We start from the raw sequence: 10,283 nt of genomic DNA on the forward strand, positions 1-10,283 counted from the left end.
CTGGAAATGTACCAGTATATAAAAATTTTAAAGTTCCATTTCCTTCTTTTAAAAACATTTATTTCTACTTAGTGGTCACAGTGATGCTAAAGGAGGGGGGTAGTCTCAATGACTGAGTCATTTCCCTTTGGGGTCCACCTCTTAAGGATTCTGCTAACCCATCATCACCATACTGGGGACCAAGTTTACAGTATATGAACCCGCAAGAACAATCAAAACCCCTGTAACTACAGCAACATTTTCTCTAATCTTCTGTTTTCCTCATCACAAGCACAAGGCCACACATGTTTGTCTGGGCTCATGTGTTATGTAACAGTTTCCTCCAAGATTGAAATAATATTCCAGCCTTCAGGGAAGCTCCTTAAACAGGAAAGTAAACAATTCAAAAGAGGTTCAGGAAGTCCCTGAAGCCAACCAGATTCACAAGGCCCCTAGCCAGAGAAAGCAGTAAAAGCTGAGAGTCCCTCTCAGCAGAGCAAAGCTGAGGTACAAAAAAGATTCTCAAATAAGCCGAGCTGCACAGAAGACTCTGACACCAGACCAGCTGTTTGGGAGAATAGAACTCAGCTGAACTGCCTGAAGAGGTGTAGCCCAACTGAGTCCAAGGAAAGGACACTCCAATCTGTTGAGTTGCCTTCAGGCTATGCTCCAGGTTTCCAGATTTATGAGTTGTCAATCACACTGGGGTGGGCCTTGGTGATGCAGCTGTCTTTGAGTCATTTCTGTTCCTGTAAGTAACCCCTCACCCATATTCCTCTAGGTAACCTTAATAAAGCTCACTGGTTCACCAAGTTGGACTTGGTCTGTCGTGGGCTCCCTGGCTGAGGTGAATGGACACATGAGTTGCATCTCCCCTGCAAAAGTTTGTCATACACCATCATGACAGCAGCATCTTCTCACACCCTCAGGAGCACTGTCAACATGGAGTGTCCTTTGACAAAACCAAGAGATCTGGCATTATAGCTAGGAAGCGCCACACTCTCTCCCCTTGACATGTTTGGGGAAGATACGGGACATAGTGGCAGAGGTTCCTCTTTCAGGGCAGGGCTGGCAGAAAGATTTATCTGTAGAGAAACCTGCCCAGAGAGAGTGAGGGGAATAGTTTGGGTGCAGCCAGCTGGGATGAAAAGAAAGAAAGAGAGAGAGAGAGAGAGAGAGAGAGAGAGAGAGAGAGAGAGAGAGAGAAATAGCAGCTGAAATCATCAAGTTCCTCAAGAAATTCCTGGTGACCCCATGTGCTCTGCCTTAGAGCCCGTCTCCACTCAACACCTAGACATTGTTTTTTTAAAAATGGCTAATTACACGAAACCAAGGTGGTGGTGGGGGGGGGGCAGCGGCAGTGCAGAGCTGGATGACAGAACAAGTCACAAAGAATCTTGACCAACTGGAAGGATGGGTGAGAAATAGAGCAGGCAGGCCACGGATTCCTAGATCCTTGATTAGACTGTGTGTGGAGGCAGCGTCTGTAATGATTGCCTGACCACGGGGTATCGGCAGTCGATGATGAGGTACGACATCTAAGGCAGCTCTGTAATACTAGTCAGCTGAGAAGTCACAGGTCAGGCCACAGGGGTTGTTCTCTGGTGCGGGCCAGCCCCGCAGCTTCAGCGCTCGCCACAGAGAGCCAGGAGCAGATGGGGCAGGGTACAGGCTGGTCTTCAGGCAGGATCAAAAGGCACTAAGCCAGGGGAGGCTGCTAGGCTACCTGAGGGTCAGGGCATTGACAGGAAGGTGGGGGAAAGACCACCCTGGCTTCTTCTGCTCTTCCACGCTGGGTGCAGTCAAAAGGCCTGACCTTAACCCTGTTCTCTCGTGCAGTATGCATGGCTACTTTCTGCCCCTTTTATATACCTGGCCACTGAGCGAGCCTGCATCACAACCACAGCAGATGAAGGCAGGCAGGACTCTCAGAAACCCTCCCCTTCCCATGCAGCTTGTGCCCTCTGCAGGCAAAGATGAGTCTGAAGGTGTCAGGTCCACTACCACCCCTGCCGCCACACTGTGACAGAGAGCACAGGGGCACCCAGGATCTACAGCAGCAGACACCCCAGAAGCATGCTCACAGAAGTGTAACCTGGGAAACAAGGCATTTCCTGGGGAAGGGAACCAGCCCGTTGCTCTTGGAAGCCCCTTTAAGAGAAGGGAGGCCTTTCCGCTCCGCCAAGAGCTTGTTACACAGCCTCTGAGGGCTTCCAGGCTGCAGGGACAGCTCAGTGTGGGGTTTGCTTTATAGGCACAAGGACGTGTGTTTAATCCCCTGAAACCAGTAAAAAGTGGGGCAGGGTGGCACTTGCTTACAATCCTAGCACCGGATAGGCAGAGATAGGCTGATCCCTTGGGCTTGTCGGCCAGCCAGCCTAGCCTGATTGGTTGAGTTCTCGGTCAGCGAGAGACCCTGTTTCATAAAATAAAATTAAATAGAATAAAATAAAAGTCAAAGAGAGTGACAGCACCTGAGGAGTGATACCCAGGGTTGTCTTCTGGCCTCCATACCATGGAATGCATACATGAACACACACACACACACACACACATACACACACACACAAACACACACACACCACCTTGGGACAGGTGTGCTTATCTGATGCAGAATTCGTGTGCACAGAAACACAGTATTTCAAAAAACATAAAGTGTGGGCACATTCCCCTGCAAGTGGCAATACAGTGCATGAATTATGTAGCTGTCTGTGCCCCCAAAACATGAGGGAGGGAGTGACATAAACTGGGAGCAGCTTCTGGGTCACATGCCCTTACCTAAGGAAATGCCAGCTGTTACAGCTGGGCATGTTGGTGTACACTGGCAATCCCAACCTAGAGGAAGGAAAACCAGAGGATCAAAGTCATACTGAGCTACATTGTGAGTTGGGGACCAGCGTGGGCTACATAAAACTCTGTCTCTAAAAACAAAAACAAAGACATTCTATGCTGTTGAGATCACAGACAGTGGCAAGGTACTCATTCTCATAGAGTCACCTGCCTTTCCTGGTAACATGAAAGACCCCATATCCTTAATTGGAGGGTAGGTCCTTGTGGGGGTAGGGACCACAAAGGAGCAAGCCCCTGCATGCTCAGCCAGAGAGAAAGGAGGCCTGATCACCAAGGAAGGGCTGGAATGTTCGCCAAGTGTCCCACCAAAACCTCTTGAGGATGTCTAGGTCACCCTCGGAGCCCTCAAACAAGACTCTCCAGGGTTGGGATATAGTGTTTTGAGGGTTCTGGTGGGAGAGGAGGATTGAGAACCAGGGCACCACAGGCCCTTGTCCTTACTTGAGGGGACAAGGCAACCTTACTTGCCACCCTTCTAGGGTTTCTGTAGAGGGTGCAGAAGGGATAGCAAGACTCCATTCCTGCTGCGGCTAGCTGTACCCCACCCTCCCTGTCTACCGCGGCAGGCAGCCTCAACCTTAACCATAAGGCACCGGAGCACCAGGTTTCAGGCCCAGTTCCTACAAGTGTAGGGATGTGTAGAAGAGGAGAGAGAGCAAGTAGGGTGTGGACTGGGGGAGGGCACTGCTATTCTCAGAGAGGGTGCGGCGCAGTGGAGTAACAGGGAAGTCAGGCTGTGGGTGGCTCCAGAAGTACCAAGGACTGCCTTCTTCCACTCCAATCTGGCCTGGGTGGTCTTCTATGGCAGCCTTGACTCTGAACTTGAACTGTGAGGAAGAGACTTCTGTGTCTAACGTACGATTGCTTCACCACGTCTGCCTTCACGTGGTGATGCTTCCCCTCATGAGGAGAATGGACTAAGCCTGTGAAGCTCTAGGTGAGCTCCAGTGAAATGGTTTTCTTTACAAGAACTGCTGTGGCCATGGTGTCTTTACAGCAATAGAAACCGTAACTAAGACACTCCCTAATCCGTGTCATTTTTCAGTTTCTCATGTATATGTCTCTCCGTGGATGCCTGAGTGCCGTGTAGCCTGTGAGCATCATCCGCGTGACTGTCAGTGGGAGAAGCCCTGAGTCCCCAGTGGCCTCCTTGAAAACCCGTCGTTTTGTTAAACTCTGTTAAACTTAAAGTCTCTGATTATAAGAGCTTCATGCATCCTGATGTGGTCCTTCATCTCCTCTTAAAGGTCCCACTTTTTAATTTATTTTAATTTTAAAGTTGCTTATTTTTATTTTATGTATATGGGTGTTTTTGCTTACATGTATGTCTGTATACCACATCCATGCCTAATGTCTATGAAGGCCAGAAGATGGCATGTATCCCCTGGATACTGGAGTTACAGACAGTTGTAAGCTGTCATTTGAGTGCTGGGAATTGAACCTGGGTCCTCTGGAGGATCTGCCGGTATTCTTAACCACTGAGCCATCTCTCCAGTTCCCCATTTTCCCCCTTTGAGACAGGAGCTCAAGTATTCCAGGCTGATTTTCAGGATGGCACTCGATTCCTGCAGCTCCTGCCTCCACCTCTTGAGCGCTGGCATTCTAGGTATGTGCTCCCTTGTCCAGTTTTTTGATGTGCTGGGGATCAAATCTAGTGCTCTGTGAACCTGGGCGAACACTTTCCCAGCTAAGCCTGAAGCTCCGCCTCTCAATCTCATCTCATCAGCCGCTAGGTTTCCGTGCCTGGGCTCTGGAGGGAAGGGTAGTGCGCTAAGTCCTCCTCTTGTCTTAGATCCTGGCCAAACTGGTGAAAACAGAAGGGAGTTTTGTTGGGGATTAGAACTGACACTTCCACGTGCCTGACCTTTTGCTTGTCACTGTGGGCGTTGGATGTGGTGCACTCAAAAACACTCTGTCCAAGCTCGCCTCAGCCTCCCATGCGGGCTTATTCACCTCATACTTCTGCCCCCATTGACCACAAGACCCTCAACTTCCCAAGAAACGGAAGCCTGACCTTACTGACCTCAGAGGTTTGGTCCCCAGCTTTGCAGATCTATTGCTGATTTCACTGACCGAGAAGAAAGGCCAGTTGCCTGTGTGGGGAGGGTGAGTTCTGCCCAGGAAGCATGGTTCTCCCAGGTGAGGCAGGGCTGATCAAGAGTGGAACACTCTCTTTGTTTTCACAGCCAGATCCTCCTGGCCTCACTGGCACAGGAAACCAAGACCTTGGCTTCAAGGTCAAATCTTTGGATGGGAGGTAGGGGGAGCTGGGGTGTGGTTGGCTGCAAGCTGGCAGAAGAGACAGAGTCTGGGGAATGTGCTTCAGTGAAGAAGGTACAGGTCCAAATGAAGATGGGACCCTTGATTGGGGGGTGTCGGTGCACAGAGCCTAGAAAGGAAGAGCTATGAGCTGGGCTCAGTCAGGGAGTGGACTGAGGGTACAGTGGCCAGACATACGCATCACTTCTAAGTCAGTGTGAAACGATGAGGTGGCAAGCACAAGAATGGACAGAAACTTGGCAAAACGAGGTACCAGCTGCTGCCACAGCAGGAACTAGATAAGCAGATGAGTACAGACACGGAGCTCCAGCGTGGGCAAGTCTCAGCAGGTCACAGGCAGCCTGGAAAGGCAATGCAGCCATGGGCAATACTGAGGCCAAGCAGCAAAAAGAAGGTCTTGGCCCTGGGGGCTGCTGGGAAGCCAGGGCAGCAGGAACTGGGCAGGAATTCTGGAGGCAGAAGCTTCCAGAGTCAGCTCAAGGACCCAAGTTCCACCCAGTCAGGGTCTAATATGGTTCCCCATATGTGAGTGGATGTCAGATTCCCCAAGACACCCTGTTCACGGTGGCCTTTGCTTTGAGTAATGAGGGAGGCCCCTGGGGTCCCTTTTAGGACTTTTCCTAGCAGAAGGAATTCTCGCCGGGCGGTGGTGGCGCACGCCTTTAATCCCAGCTCTCGGGAGGCAGAGGCAGGCAGATCTCCGTGAGTTTGAGGCCAGCCTGGTCTACAAGAGCTAGTTCCAGGACAGGCTCCAAAGCTATAGAGAAACCCTGCCTTGAAAAACCAAAAGAAAAAAAAAGGAATTCTCCAGGCTAAGCAGTGCCTGATACATTGTGGCGCATCCCCAGGTCTGTACCCCAGTGGGTCCAGGGCAGTCATCTGCCTGTTCTGGGGTCATGCGCCATCTGCATCATTATGAAGAATGGTCTGCTGCCACGTGATGACAACATTCTTACTTAAAACACTCCAGGGTTACTTTGTGTCCTCTGCTCCAGCCAGGCATCTTGCTATGGATCTGTTGTCCCAGCACCAAGGGAGACTGAGGGAGGAGGTAGCTCTTTCTGAGCTACATAGGGAGACCCTATCTGTGTTGGATAGTTTATGTCAACTTGACACAAGCTAAAGTCAACCCAGAAGAGTGAACCTTAATTAAAATATTCCAAAAGATTGGGCTGTGAGCAAACCTTTGGGCCATTTTCTTAGGGATTGATGTGGGAGGGCCCAGCCCATTGTGGGTGATGTCACCCTTGGGCTGATGGTCCTGTGATGTGGGATTTCTCCTCTGTATGCTGTGATTACCATTGATTAATAAAAACTGCTTTGAGCCTATGGCAGGGCAGAGCAAAACTAGGTGGGGAAAGCTAGGCTGAATGTTGGGAGAAAGAAGGTGGAGTCAGAGAGAAGCCATGTAGCCCTGCCTGAAACAGATGCCCGAACTTTACCTGGTAAGCCACAGCCTTGTGGCAATACACAGATTAATGGAGATGGGATAATTTAAGATATGAGTTAGCCAGAAATACACTTAATTAAGCTATTGGCCAAACAGTATTGAAAATAATATGGTTTCTGTGTGATTATTTTGGGGCAGAGCAGCCAGGAACAAAATAAGCAGTCTCATACAACAGTCCTGGATGCTATAAGAAAGCAGGCTGAGCAAGCCATGGGGAGCAAGCCAGCTCATGGCATTCCTTCGTTGCCTGTGCAGCAGTTCCTGCCTAGTTTTAAGTTCCTGCCTTGGCTTCCCTCAATGGACTGTGACTCTGGTTATGTAAGCCAAATAAGTCCTTTCCTCTCCAAGTAGCTCTTGGGTCGTGGTGTTTCATTATAGCAATAGTAACTCTAAGATATTGTCTCAAAAAACACCAAGAGACCACTGGTAGAGTGCTTGCCCAGTACACAGTAGACTTTGGGTTCTGTACCCAGCACCACAAAAAATTAATTTGTTAATTAAAAATTTTTTAAAAGGTCTGAGCTGGCAAGGTGGCTCAGTGAGTGCAAGCACTTGTCACACAAGCCTGGATGACCTGAATTAGAAATGTGGAGTACACATATATCCAGATGTAGTGCTACACACCTGTAATCCCAGCACACCTATGGCAAGGTTAGAGATGGAGATAGGCCCCTAGCCTGGAGGAAGCAACATGGCAGAAGTAAGAGGAACTCTGCCTTGACCAGGTGGAAAGAGAGAACAACCCTCCCCAATTTCTCTTTCACCTATATGCACACCCATACTTACACACATCATATTCACAAATACCACCATCACCATTAACAACAATAATAACAAATAAAAAATTTAAGTAATAATAATAACATTCCAAACATGGTCACTCTTGTCAAGCCCCATTTCCTCATCCCCTCCTACATGCTAGGAAGGGGAGCATTATGGCCTTTCTTATGGCCTCTCAACCCCTGGGTGGAGACTGTGGAACTAGCCCTGGAGAAGTCTACTGATGGAAATAAAGAGTGCACTCTTTGACTAAAGCATGGCAAAGCAGCCATAAAATCTATATTATTCTATTACTGTAATAAAATACCTGAAGCTGAGTTCTTAATAAAAGAAGAAAGTTGTTCAGTTCACAGTTTTGGAGGCTAAATGTAGTGGCGTTTCATTTGTATTTTAATAGATAAAGCTTGCCTGGGGATCGGGAAAAGTAAAACAGCCACACTGGCCAGCCTTACAGACCAGGCAAAAATGACACACACCTTTAATCCCAGCTTGCCATAGAAACAGGGAGGGAATGGTGCATGCCTTTAATCCCAGCTTGCCATAGAAACAGGGTGGTAGTGGTGCATGCCTTTAATCCCAGCTTGCCATAGAAACCGGGCGGTAGTGGTGCATGCCTTTAATCCCAGCACTAGAGAGGAATTAAGATGGGAGGAGACAGCTCTCTCACACAGTCTCATTCTGAGGTTCCTGGAGGCAGGGTCGCCATTTCAGACTGAGACTGAGGTAAGAGCCAGTGGCTGACACCTTAGCTTTGCTAACCTTCAGGTTGAACCCTAATATCTGTCTCTGGGTTTTTATTAATCATGCATCAGCTAAAAATCTAAATAGCCCAGCCCTGACTCTGGTGAAGGCACCTTGGCTGTGTGACGCCATGACTGATAGAATCATGGGACAGATGAGCCTGTGAGCATGTTCACCTAGTGGTGAGATATGAAACCAGAACCTCCCACTGGGCCCCACACCTTGAAAATCTCACTGCCTTACTAGAAGCCAAACTTTCAGTACATGGAGTTTGAGGCTATAAACCACATCCAGACAGTAGTAAGGGACCACAACTCCCTAGTCCTGCAGTGGGGTCCCTAATGCTACACGTTATTATAGGATAGCAATGTCTCTGTCAGCTGGATCCCTGGGTCTCTGCAGGATTACCCATGTACACCAAACACCCCTAATTCCTGGGAAGGATGGCGGAGCATGCCATCTGCACAGTATGACACTTGGACAGCGGGGTCACCTCAAGGACAACCCAAAGAACAGCAGATATAAGTAGGCACACTTATCTCTCTGTTCCTCAAGATGATGGCCGTTTAAAGACTCCAGAGAGGAGATGCTTTCTTCATAGCAGGAAGAACGGAACACACTTCAAGGAGGAGTCCCAGCCATGAGTTCAATTATGTTCATCTTCCTTCAGCTGTGCTCCCTCCACTAACTTTGCCTCTTTTCCACACTGCTACAATTTGTCCAATGTTATACAAAACATGTCCTTCTAAAAATACTTAGCTCTGTGTATGTGCCTGAATGTATATATATATACACACACACACGCCAAGTGCGTGCAGGTGCACTCAGAAGCCAGAAGAGGGCATCAGATCCTCTGGAAATGGAGTTAGAGGCAGTTGTGAGCCCCTCCCACCACCACTGCCATGTGGGTGCTGGGAACTGATCCCAGGTTCTCTGCAGGGCGGTAAGTACTCTGCTGAGTCGCCTCCATCACCACACACCAGTATTTTGGAGTTCCTTATTTCCTTTTAAAGGCTCTTGTTTCATAAAAAATTACGTTTGCATGCTTTTTTTTTACAATTAACTTGTCTTCTTTCAATCTAATTCTCAAGATAGGACATCAGGGGAGAAAGCCCTGTCTCCGCTCTATCTGCTAGCACCAGCCACTGACCCAAGAGAAAAGCAAATCTGACTGATTAAGGCCTGTGCTGTAGGATAACGCTCTTGTACCCTGTAAAGATTTGTCACTCGTATTGGTTTAATAAAACACTGATTGACCAGTAGGCAGGAAGTATAGGCAGGGCAACAAGACTAGGAGAATTATGGGAAGAGAAAAGGCTTAGTCTGCAGTCACCAATCAGATCAGAGGAAGCAAATTGAGAATGCCTTCCTCACTAATAAAAGATATCAACCCACATGGCTACCATAGACAAGAATTATGGGTTAGTTTAAGTCTAAAGCTAGTTAATAATAAGTCTGAGCTAACAGGCCAACCAGTTTATAATTAATATAAGCTTCTGTGTGTTTTGTTGGGAATGAATGGTTCCAGAGCTGGGCAGGACAGAAACTTCTGTCTACAAAGGCCTGGAGTTAACTAACTCTTGAAACATTACCAGACTCCTGCACTCTCAGTGGTAGGCATTCTAGGCTTCTTTACAGGCTGGCTGAGTTCTCAGTCCACCATCGGTAGCAGCTATGCTGAGGCTATTCCTGTCCCCAATACACCGTAGTCCCTCAAGCTTCTTCCGTCCTACAAGGACATGCTGTCTCCTGATCTGAACGTCCTCCCCTAGTTTTCCACCAGCTAATCCTCTGACTACCATCTGGATGAGGGCCCCAGGATGCCCGAATACCTATCTGCTTGGATGCATCTCCTTTCCTGTGATGTAATTGTATCCCAGTCCATAACTCCACTTGAAGGTGCTTCTTTCTCTTTAAGAAATTAGCTTTTAAAAATGTTTTGTTAACATATATTAATTATAAGTTATAATGGGTTTCATCATGATAATTTCTGTACATGTGTATAATGTTTTATTTATCATATTTACTCCTTTTTATATTCCCACACACACAGACCCTTTCCTCTTTCCAACCAGTTTCCCAGCTACTTTCATGTGTTGGTTTTTGTTAACCAATGAGTTTCACTAGAGTTGCTTACAGGCGCACGGGTGAGAGACCACGGGAGCACGGGTGAGAGACCACGGGAGCACGGGTGAGAGACCAC

Source organism: Microtus ochrogaster, assembly GCF_000317375.1.
Source record: "Microtus ochrogaster isolate Prairie Vole_2 chromosome 14 unlocalized genomic scaffold, MicOch1.0 chr14_random_1, whole genome shotgun sequence".
Lineage (NCBI taxonomy): Eukaryota > Metazoa > Chordata > Mammalia > Rodentia > Cricetidae > Microtus > Microtus ochrogaster.